This window comes from Gavialis gangeticus, unplaced genomic scaffold (assembly GCF_001723915.1).
Source record: "Gavialis gangeticus isolate Ggan-Ray unplaced genomic scaffold, GavGan_comp1, whole genome shotgun sequence".
Taxonomy (NCBI): Eukaryota; Metazoa; Chordata; order Crocodylia; family Gavialidae; genus Gavialis; species Gavialis gangeticus.
Genome location: NW_017729016.1, coordinates 1,596,078 through 1,608,282, shown reverse-complemented (window position 1 = coordinate 1,608,282; position 12,205 = coordinate 1,596,078).

Sequence of the window (12,205 nt, the reverse complement as noted above, 5' to 3'; positions counted from 1 at the left end):
AGGTTGCTAAGTGATAACAATGTGCTTCCCTATCGCCTCATCTATCAGAGCAAGGACATTGTCAGTCTTACATTGCCCACATAATAATGCTTATTTTCCAGCTCCTCTTAATGCTATTCAGCCCCAAGCACCATGCAGTTCTGATCCATGATTGAGAGCGCTGGCACAAAACACTCGATCCAACAAATAATAAGAAACTGTACTATGCTGATTGAGTACGGCAGTGCACGTTTCATTACAACACAATACACTTATCTCTCGGATCCCCTGTTCGCTTTCTCTCCCCAAAGTCTATCTGTGCTTGATTTCTGTATCCAAGTATTTCCCTTTAAGGGATGCTATTGCACGGGAGATCCAAGTTAACGTGTTGGGGCCCGAGTAGCGAACTGGTTTTCTTGGAGCTTGCTGGGTTGTTTCCTGTAGGAGGACTAATTGGCGAGATGAGTGTTTTTCAGCCCGCAGTAGAATTATTTTTGCGAAAATACTTCTAGAGGCTGCTCCACTGGAAGAGCAGAATACGCCACGTAGAGCGCCACTAGCAATTCAGGGTATCGTTCTGGCTATGTGCTATGCAAATCTGCACTTCAAGTTGATCAATATGGGGCATTAATATGCACATAGGTGATTTTTGCATTTTGAGATTGCTGATACAGGAATAATTTTTATTTGGGGTCAGGGAACAGGCAGCTGTAGCAGGATGAAATATGCATTTCTTTACTGTAAATCAGAACGATTCATTTCTCTTTTTTCACATGGGCTAGATCACATTCTTGGTAGCCACTTCTGTCTTTGCACGCCGTGGTTTTGTTTCACGCGTGATACGAGAAGCCAGGCATTGGACGTGGTTAACTGGTTCTTTCAAAGCCAGTCCGAGGGCTTGGACTTTCCCAGCTCTTTTCAAGCCCCTTCAGCTTTCCCTTCCAGCAGGCCTGGAAACAGCCCTGTTGAGAAATGTCACAGAGGGGTCAGACTGGGGAGACCGCGAGCGGCGCTGGCCGAGCTCATCATGGCTGTAAGCCTACCCCTGTAATCCCTCGGCTGCTTGGACATGGGAGTGAAATGCATTCGTGAGCAAAACGGCATCGCTCGTGAGCTGCTCGCTCCCCCGCCAGCCCCTGAGACCTTCTCTTGCAATGCTGCCTCCGTCAGACCATGTCTCTGGGCCCAGTGCTGCAGTTTGTCAGGGTGACAGAGGATGCAATGACACTAGGGGTTACCTTTGCTGCAGAATCAGCCTGGGCTCTTACCCACACGCTCCCAACCACCTGGCTTTAGACGTGCCTATAACCAGGCCGGCTGGTCCATGCTGGTGTGGGGTAGAGGCCACGTGTGCTTTCGCAGAGCCCAGTGCTCTGCCCCAGTTTCAGGGAGGACACAAGCTAAAGCACTTGCACACTGGTACCTCCCAGTGCCCTGTTTGCACAGGGTGGGTTTCCCTGTGTGGCTGGGACAGGCGTTCTCCCAGTATTCACTGGAAAAGAATCAGGGCAGTGTGGCGTACTGGAGCATGAAGACCCCCAGGATATGCCCCCAGGTGCCCTAGCAGCAAGCACGGGTGAGGGCAGCCCCCGGGATGACACAGGTTTTGCATCGCTCGCACCCAGGTGAGGCTAAGCTGGGTGTTCAGACCCAGCCTGCTTCCCGCACCTAATCCCAGGGGGCTGGAGGCTGGGAGTTGCCACCAGCAGAGCAACACCAACCCCCCCAGGCTCGGCTCCCAAACCTTTGCCCTGGTACCTAGCAAGAGAGCGGCTTCCCAGTGGAGTTTGCAGGCTGGTTTTGTGCACCCTGGGTGGGCCGTGACTGCCTCCGGGGCTAGAGGTGGGGGGCGAGAGAATGAGCAGAGCAGTGGTCCTTAACTGTTGTTGTACCAGGACCCATTTGTAAACACTGATGGCCAGTCCCAACCCACTGCCCTCTGCCCTGAAGCAGCCCATTGCAAGCTGCAGCTCTGCCAGCCCGCAAGGGGAAAGCTGCAGTTTCCCATATTTTTCGCCTTCAAAAGAGAATCCATTTTTCACGTTTCCTACATCCCCGTGCCCCGCTTTTGGGTCGCGACCCACGGGTTGAGAAACGGCGCGACAGGAGATAGAGCCAACCATCACCGGGGTTTTCTGTGAGCTAAGCTGCAAAGAGCGGAGCCCAGGGTACAGCCTGCGTGTGTGCACAAGAGACGGGAACACGCATAGCCACGGAGGCTGGAGTCCCTCCTCCTCTCCCCTGCTGCCACCCCAGAGGCAGCTTTGCAATCGGCCCAGCACCGCAGTGAGGGCTGGGTCAGACTGAGCTTTGCTCCTCTTCCCCCAGCCGGGGCTAGGGCTGAAGCGAGCAGCACACCCCGCTTGAGGCCGCACACAAGCCCCCAGCCCCAGCCCATCCCTCGTGCTCAGATCAGCCCCTGCCGCATGGCGTACTGGAGTTTTTCCCGGGCCTGGCCAGGCTGGCGCAGGGACAGAGCAGAGAGGACGCCCCCCCAAGAGTGCAGGGAAGTCTGGATGGATGCTGGGTGCGGTGCAAGCGGATGAGCACCCCTCCCGCTGCAGCCGGTCAGCGGGGGAGCTGGGCATCCTGCGGAGAGGCTGCAGGCCCCGCGCTTGTTTGACTTCTGATTTACTTGTTATTTTGCTTAAAACGTAAAGGGGAAAGAAAAGGAAGAAGAAAAAAGAATCCCTCCCAAGGAAGGCAAGGGCTTTAATAAGCCCAGAAGATGTCACCATAGTAACAGAAATCCGACCGCTCCAAGGATCCTGCCGCCTGGGAAGGAGATAAAATGTTTTCTATCGATCGCTGTCGGGAAAGTCACTGTTGATAAGCCATCCGAGGCGAAATAGGAGCAGACGCAGGGAAGGGAGCTCTGCACAGGAGCCTCCTGATGCCCTCGCCCGCTCCCCGGCGGTGCTCTTCGGGGTCAGACGGGAGCAATTGCACCTTTGCAGCACGGAGGTTTCCCGGTCTCCCCCTCCGCGTGGCGACGGGTGTGTCCTGGGCTGGGCGTGCGGCTCTCAGGGGTGCGCGCTTCTGTCCGAGGGTGTTTGCACGCCCCAGATACACCCCCTGCCGGAGCCATCGCCCCGCTTGCTCTGCTTAGCACAAAAGTGGTCCAGGTCCCTAATTTTAGGCGTCCTGTAACGAAGGCAGCTGCAGGTGATTTTCCAGCCCCCTCCTTTGTTCTGGGACCTGTCGCAGCACCAGAGAGACTCGGCCTGCCTGTGTCCAGCCCGGGGGCACACCCAGCCACGGACCTATTTTTACTGCCCTTTCAGAATACAGCTACACGCTGATGCAAGGGCAGGGAAACCGTGGCAGCGCGAAACCTCCCGTGGGGCCTGGCAGCAGGTCAGCCGAATCGGGGCTAGCGCCGGCGGGGCATGTTACAGTCAGTGAACTTCTCTGCAGGCGAAGTCTCAGGCCTGCGTCTAATCAGCGTTGCCCTTCCCCGGCCCCCCCGGGGAGGAATAACAGGGAGTTTGATGGAGCTTCGTGCAGCTTCTAATGGGGCAGGGATCTCCCGTGGGGACGCCACCCCCACGCCCTCCCAAGCTGCTGAGACTGAAACACCGCTCAGCGCGACAGCTGGTGCGTCCAGGCTGGGGGGAGACGCGGCAGCAGAGCGGGCATTGTCTGTGGCCTCCCCACGCTGAAGGCAGAAGACGTCCGTCTCGGGGCTGCGAGCCTGGCGGCATCCCAGGCAATCACAGCTCTGCTGTCTCTCTCTCGCTCACCAGCCCTTCGCCTTGGAAAAAGCCCCTGGGCTGGGGCTCTCTGGAGCACTCCTAAATATAACGCTTACCAGTCTCCTTTGCCTCGGTGCCGCCCAGGATGAGCCTGCCCTGCTCGGTGCCAGGCCGTCCCGCCTGCCCTTTGACGAGATGGGAAATCCTGCTACGTGCTCGCTCTGCTCGCTGCATCGGAGCGAGGGCCGGCTGTAGGGAGCCCCACGCGGGCTCCCCTCCTGCCGCTGCGGGACCGTCTCCAGATCGCGGCCGAGGGGCTGAACCCACGAGCATGTCACCCCGTGTCAGCGTGGGCTGGGGCAGGAGAGCGCTGGGCCAAGGGATACAGGAGGGAGGCAGTAGCTGCATCCTTGACACTGCAGCACGGAGGAGGACGGTGAGGGCAGGGGGATGCCTGCACACAGAGCGGGGCAGGGGGCAGCACCTGGCTCCTTTCTCGAACCCTTCGAGCATCCCAGCAGAGCCACGCAGCCTCCAGAGGACCCTGAATGCGAAGCCACTGAAGTCCCAAGGCCTAGGAACGCCGTAACCCAGATTGCCTCCTCCATCCCCGCAGCATCTTTGCTGTAGATAATTGGCAGCCATAAACCAGGCGGTGAACTCAGGGCTGCGTGGGACGCTGGCACATTTATGCCTGCAATGAACTATGTGCTGGCAGCGAGGAGCGCTGGGAGGGTGCGCTCCGCAGCTTGATTTGCAGCCCTCAAGAGCTGGTCGGATGCCACCGAAAGCATTTGCTCGGGACCGTGTTAACGATGCAGGCCCGGGTTGCGGGCACAGGCCTGTGCTAAAAGCCCTGGCTCACAGGCAACGAGGCAGTTTGGATTTATCTCAGACCAGCTGCTTTCCTCTGGCTGCAGCAATGTGTGGCTGTTATGGGGCAGCTCCGTTGCCGAGGGAAACAGAGTGGCACTCGGTGGCACTTTCATTTGGTTTTTCCAGCTGATCCATGGCGCTTGCCTCAGTCATTTGCTTTGGCTGTTAGCAGCGGAGCCCAGCCACTATTACAGACTCTCTGTAGCAAGAGAAGGAGATGGGATGTGGAGGGATAAGGAGCGAGGAAGGGCAGGCAGCAGGCTCCTCTCCTGCACGACTTTGCTTTGTGCCATCCAGCTGCCCGCATGTCATTTCCTGCCCTGGGACCAGGAAAAAGGCTGTGACACCTTTAACTTCCTAGGCCTTCTGCACTAGCACGAGATCTGCAAAGCCGCGTCTGCCATCACCACAAAGCGCTTCGCAGTCCGTCTGCCGGCAGAGGCACCAGGCTGGGACTCAGGAGATCTCGGTGCGACTCCCAGGCCCCTCCTGTGCCACTTATCACACATCTACCCTGCCGCGGGTGCAGCTGGCATCAACCCCCCGACGCCAGCTTGGTGCAGGCTGCAGAGGCTGATTCCAGCCAGGCGGGCTGGGTAGCGTGAGCCGAGCTGCGTCCTGCTGCGGTTACCCTGCTAGCTTGAATCTAATCCACGTGAGCGGTGATCCCTGCGGGACAGACACGCACAGTCTCAATCCCCCATCTGCACGGACGAGCCTCCCTTTCCCCCGTCTTGAGCCTGTCCTGTCTACACAGACTCTCTCTCCTGGGGGCAAAAGGCTTTTAGACAATGTGGCCGTGACCTCAGTTGGGGCCTTCAGCCGGGGCTACGCATGGAGCTCGGTAGCTCAGGGGCTGCGAGTTCAGAATACCACTAGAGACCTGCTTCTTGAGATAGTTTTCCAATGAATACGAGTGGGTTGGGGTGGGCAGGAGCGGCAGAACGGCTCAGGCATCTTGCTATGGAAGCCAAGCCCCAGCCCTCCCAGCTGCCAATGGGCACCTGCCCATTTGAGCCAGGGGAGTCGAAAGCAGCTGGTTCCCTCATGCGCGGCTGCAGAAACAGGTGCCTTAACTCCACTCGCCTGATGGAGGGGGGGACCTCTGCCCTTTTCAGACCATCCTACATCGTAACCACAGACGCCAGGCAGCAGCACTCGCTCGGCGCCAAAGCCCTTCCCTGCTCCCCCCCTTCCGGCGCAAGACACAAGCCTTCTTGATCCAGCCCCACGCTCAAAGAGGCCAGGTGTCCCCGGTGCTCTCAGAGCAGCTGCCCCGGGGGACGGGTCCTCTTTCCTTGGTGCAAGGACAGCTGTGAGCACAGGACAGGTTGTGCCAGAACCGGAGGGCGCACACATGCCTCCAGGGCGGGCCACGCTGCCAAGCCCGGTGAGATCAGCAGCTAGAGCAGCAGGCAGGCAAGGGGGGGGCATGACATTAGCTAGCATTGCATTAACCCTCATTTCACCGGCAGGACGGAAACTTTTACACGGCCTCCGGGAGAGGGAGCAGACAGCACAGAGAGTGAATGAGCAGAGGGGTTTCCTCCCGGGTGCTGTCCCCATTGCTTCATGCTGGCACACTGCACTTTTCCTCTCCCTTGCCCAGCGGAGACCTGTGTTTGTGCCCCACATGGCTGCCCCATCCACCCCGATGGGAGCCTCAATGCGGCAGCTCTCATGGACAGGGCCGGGCACGTGGGCGATGGGCAGAACTGACCCCAAGTCTTCTTCTGACCCGACACACCTGCAGGCGACTAACAGAAGAGCAGAGTCCTCGTGCTCCACAGCCGTGGCCTGGGTGCAGAACAGGTGGACCACGTCCAAGCCAGGGCTGAGGTTTCAAATATGCCCCTTCATTTGAATAGGAGCTAGGTGCCTGTATCCGACAGGGGACTTCAAAGCATCGTAGCTACGTGCCCTTTCCGAAAGACAATGCCAAGACCCCATTCATCCTTGCTGTTTTAAAAGAAAACTCACGATTTGTAAGCCGGTCTCGTGAGTTGGGGGAGACTGACTCGCCAGCTTTGAGCACTCGGGGTTAGCAAAGCTGCCGCGCGACGGCTGGCAGGCATGTCCCCGCCATGTGGGTGCCCGCCCACAGGGACCTGCCGGCGTTCGTGTGTACTGTCAATATTTTGGGCTCGCAGAGGCGTTTTTGTCGTTGCGACTCCGCAGCTCCAAACCGTTCGCGTTCCTCGTCAGGCTGTTTGTTCATCACTTGGCCCAAAACCTCGCTGTGCTGCTCTGGCAGGGGTTTATCTCCACCGCCAGGGAGGGGAGCGGGGTGGTGTTGCCCTCGGACTCGTAAGGACTTGGCATCCATATGGGGATGCAGCGGATCAGGAGGCTGGTAGCAGAGCGCCAAAGCCTTTTGTCAGCTGCGGCAGGATTTCATGCCAACGGTGGCTGATTTTAGAGGTGGGGCTGGACAAAGATCAGGGACCACAACCCCGCTGCTGACCCTGACGCTGGACAATGGAAGAGATGGGTCCAGAGCCCCCCTGCCTGGCTGCTGGTATAACATTGCATCCCCTTTGAGGCTGCATTTCTGGATGTACAGCCTTACCCTTACAGCCCAGCACAGGGGCTGGTTCATCCTCTCCCCATTAGTTCCCCAATCCTTCTGTTCCAGTTTGATGTGTTAATCACCTGAGATGTAGGAAGCTGCCTGTTGTCATGGAGACTCCATCACATCCCAGTGCTATGCAGTCAGTCACCCACTGATGGGTTATTTGTGCTGAGTCCTCTCAGGGATCCAAGTTCGGGGAAGTCGTTCTGTGGCTGGTGGAAAGTTGTGTTTAACCACATCCCCAGGGAGCCTTGGAAGCCGCTGAAAAGGGCCCAGGCCTGGGAGCCCCCGCGGCCCTCGGCTTGGCAGGCCAGCCTGTCCTCCCTGCTGGAGTCAGCAGCTTCATGACATCCATTGCATTTCAAAGGGTGAATCTGGGATCCAAGAAAGTGAGGGCTCCTGGTGCTGGCTAGCGCCAGATAGATGCTGCCAGCCTCCTGGTCAGCTCTGCCCAGTCCCAGGCTCCAAGGGCTGGGTGTCTCCCCCACCCCAACCCCTGGCTCCTGCTCCACTAGCCCAGGATTTCCCCATTTCTGGCAGCCCCAGTTATTTCAGTCCTTGGCCTTTTGGCAGCTGTCTGCTCTGCCATGGGCAGAGCTCAATGAAGTGCTCGTTGGCAGCAGCACAGTGCTACCCACCCTCCTTGGCACCCAGGATCTGAATGTCTCCCCCCTGGGCCATCTTGGTTCATTGCAAATCCACTGATGATGGAAAGGGCAGAAGTTGGCTCCCAGATCCCACATTTACACACACACGTGCGCGCACGCACACGTATGTGGTTTGCTTTGTAACAGGGCTCAGGATCCAGCTATGTCTCTGCAGGAGAAGCTGCCGCGGGGCTGTAACTGGAGACCAGGACTGAACTGATCCTACCTAGAAAAACAGATTTTGACACAGAGCCAAAGCCTGTGTATCCCCCATCCAGGTTCCCACTGGCAGATAATGAGCCGTAATGAGCAGGCCACACTAATTGGTAAGCGATCCCCAAGCTGCCCGGGCAGTGGGGAGAGGAGTGAGCTTCAGTTGTCAGAGCCAGGGGCAATGGCAGCTGCATGGAGGAGAGAGACTGTGGGGAGGGAGGGAAGGGGGGCAGGACAGGGAGACCAGAATCCAGCTCAGGTCTGGATCTGCTGCACAGACCAGGGGATGGGATTTCTTTTAAACCCTTCATCACCAGCAGTCTCCCTGCAAACGCTGGGGAAGTCAGGAGTCCGGCCATGCGTGGGCAGAGTGGGTCTTGCTCCCCCCTCCTACTGGAGTACACAGCCTGGGAATGAGGGCGAGGGCTGCTTCGCCCCTTCTCCAGATCCTGGGGGGTCCCTTCCCCTTTGCAGAGCTGCACTGGGGCTCCTGGCTAGGCCACAACCCTCTCCCGGGGCTATCGCTGACCTGGAGCCCAGTAACTTTTTAGCCCCATGCCTTGCTGGGCCGCTGCCTTCGTGAGCGGTGGAAGAAAGAGCCTGAGGGGCCCTGGAGAGCGGGACCCCCCCCAAGACACACCCCTGCTGCCCTGCTCAGCTCCAGGCCCTGTGCAAAGATTTAAGCTGAATGGCATGGGAGGCGCTAGGCGGATGCAGGATGCGTGCGGGTCATGTGAATGATGAAGCTGCCCCCAGAGCAGCCCCCGGAGCCGAGTCCATCCAGCTCCCGGCCCTAGCGCGCACGAGGATGCGAGCGCTGCCTAAGGACAGCTCAGCCCCCTCGTCCCCATCACATCCATTCAGGGCCCGTCCTTCTCGGCACTCACATCTAATGTTCCTGCGGGTGAACGCCTGCGACTGGAAGAGACGGAGGAAAAATGGAAAGCCCCTGGGTCCCCGCTGTGACATTAGCTTCTTCCCCAGCAGGCTGTCCCTCCTGCCTGCGACTCCGGCAGGCTATCAGCCCAGCTGTCACCGCACGCAGAGCTGGGCAGGGCCGAGCTGTCAGAAGCATCCGCTTTCCAATGAGATGTAAAACCAAGATCTCTCCTGCCCGCTTTTGGGGGGGTGCAAACCACAGACCTCAGAGCGTTCCTGGAGACGGGGGCTGAGCTCAGGTCCCAGCCCGGGCCTGTTTCTCATCAATCTCTGCTGTCCGAGCACAAAGGCGTATAGCAATTAAACACTGACTTGTTGCAATGGCTCAGCCCTGGGATAAGCCAAGCGGCAAGGAAACTGCGAAACCCAACTGAGTTCTGCTATGCTGTCCAAGGCGATGCAGCTCAAAGGCATCGATATGCTCAGGGCAAGCAGCCGAAGGTGCAGGGGTTGGGCAGTGGCTTGTGACCATGTTAATGGGGCACGAAGCAGCCCGGAGCAGCTGGAAACGCTGCACCCACGCATGATCTGCCCTGTTTGTGCCAGCGGTTGTGCTGCGAAACAGCTGGCGTGTTCCACTGCGTCCGGAGCCCAGGATGGACCTTTCTCCTACGGCGTGTGGACTCTGGGGGCAGTTTCCATGGCCAGTCCTTGAATGGCGCACGCTGGTTCTGCTGTGTGAGTCTGGTACCCGGGGCAGGGAGCAGCCCAGGTTGGCAGGCAGGGCTGGCATTGGTGGCGGGAGTTGGCCAGATCCGTGCCCTCCACCTGCAGTGGAGATCCCAGAGCCTCCCAAGCCAGCCTGCTGCTGGCAGCCAGAGCAGCACCACAGCCAGAGCCATCGCCAGGTGTTGCTAAAACAGGGCTCTGGCAAGACAGGACCAGACGCGGCCCCCCCCACCATTTGGGGATGTGTTAGAGCTGTCTCTGCAGGGCAAGAGGCCCAATAGCAAAGGGAGCCGTCCGTATCAAAGGTGCCCATCACTGGAGCCTTGAAGCTATTGGAGGAATAAGCCTCAGATGAGGCAAGGGAGCTGCCTGGAGCAGCGATTCCTCCCATCTGCTCCCACCATCCAGCTCCGACTAACAGGGGACGGAGGTCTCTGGGGCACCGGGCAGGTATGGGGGTAGTGTAGGATGTCTGGTGCCTTGGGAAGGATTACACCGAGCCCCAGGGCCTGGCCAGGAGCTGCCATCATAATCAGGTGGTCAGTGAGGGCAACTTGTGCACTGATGCCTACCCAGGGGCACAAGAGGACTGTCTACAGCCAGCCCCTAGCGTACTCGTGGCACACACACAGATGTCTCGCCCTGCAGCTCTCTCACGTGACGCGCGGTCGGGGCTGAGGGCAATGAACAGGGATGCCAGCCATAAAACTGGGCATCCCCAGTTTCCCATATGGCCCTTCAGCTCTTACCCCCAGCCCTGCGTCTGGAGCGGCTAGAGAGCTCCCCCGCTGCAAAGAGCTGGATCTGGACGTTGGGCAGACTGGGGGCTTCCTCGCACAGGTTGTTGGCCAGGTTGTTGGCTTGAATGTCTTGCCTTCCTCGGTGCTCAGGGGCCTCCCGGCTTTCACAAGCCACCCTCTGGTAAAAAGGTAAAAGGTAAAAAAGGTGAAAAGGAGGAAGCAGTTCCTGTTCCAAGCTCATTAGCAGCTGACGGACAGAGCGGGGGCTGCAAAGGCAGTGCGGGGAGCATCAGAGCAATGGAGGTCGGTGCCCCCGTGGGATGGGAAGCAAGGGGCAAGGCCACCTGGCCATCCGATCAGGGCAAGCCCGCGTGGCACTGCTCAGGCAGGCCCCGCAGCATGCTGTGAATTCTCCTCTCAAATGGTCTGGAAAAGGGCTGTTAAGCTAATAAGATGTCGCAGGGAAGGGTGCTCGGAGGAGGCCGTCTCTGGGGGCCTCGGCTGTAACGAGGGGAAGCAGCGAGCGATGACGAGGATCTGGCAGCCGGACGTGGCAGCCGGCTCATGTCAGGAGGGAGGGAGGAGTGCGGGGTGGCTGCGTGCAATACCCGAGACTCCTGGGGTCTTGTCCTAGAGCAGTTGCTGCCTCCCCAGGGGCATCTTGGCTTCCCCCCTACCCATTCCCTGCTTGTGCCAAGAAGCCAGCTCTCATCAGTGCGGCCCCAGGCCCTGCCCAGCGCCTCCCACCTATCCTGGGCACCCTCACAGGCCTGGGAGCAGGGGAGGCCGGAGCATAACGTACAAGGTGCATGTGACTTCGGCTCTGCGCCATCCGTATCTCTGCCAGTCCCAGTAGCCGCACAAGCGGCCTCTGCTCATGCGCCTGTCTGGGGAGCGGCTCCGTTTGCAGGGGTGGATGGCCGGGGAGGTAGAAATGTCCTGGATCTGGACAGAGGGAATGACCCTGCTCATCAGCTTCTTGATGGGCAGTGGCAGGTTGTTGCTCCCCATGACACTGTGCTCCCTAGACCAGCCAGGCCCCTGAAGGTCGGCCCGCAGAGGGCATTTCAGAGCTGCTCTAGCCAGACCACCTCCTGCTGTTGGGGCTGCTGGCTCTGCAAGAGGTGTTGCTACAGCGCATCCGTGGGGTTTGAGGGGAGCGTATGTACACACTCGTGCTTTTAGCATCATAGGAAAGCCAGGCTGGAGGGGACCTCATGAGGACGTCCAACTGAGCCCCCTGCTCGAGGCAGGATCATCACTGACTAAACCACCCCAGCCCAGCCCAGCCCAGCCCAGCCCAGCGCCTGTCCAACCTGCTCTTGAAAACTTCCAAGAATGGCGACTCCGCAGTTTCTCTAGGTGCCTGTTCCAGCATTTTTCACCCCGCCTTTTCCGTGTCCTACCCTCCGGTTGCAAGCGTGGCCGGCATCACATGGCGGCAGATCTGACTCCCAGCCAGGGGTCACTTTCTTCAGATGCTGAACAAGGAACTTTGCCAAAACAAAGTTACCGCCTGCTCTCACCTACCTGCTTGCTACCGATTGCAGGGAGCAGTGCCTTGCTTCCCTCCCTGCCTGGTCCAGATTCCCTGGTAGCTTATTAGCTTGCCAGATTCCCCTGTAGGTAGCTCAACTGCTGCTGACTAGTTTAAGGTCACTGCTTCCCCTGTCCCCATATTCAGGAAAAATACACCGACTTGCGGCTGCTTCTGGGACTGAACATGGAGGTGTTTAACGCCAACACTACGCACCGGTTTAGGGTAGGAAGTGAAGAGGACTGCCTCTAACCGGAACTGCAGGGTGGGTTTCAGTAGGTGGAGATATGCAGAGTTAGAGATATATAGCAATGTAGATATATAATGATGGAGATATT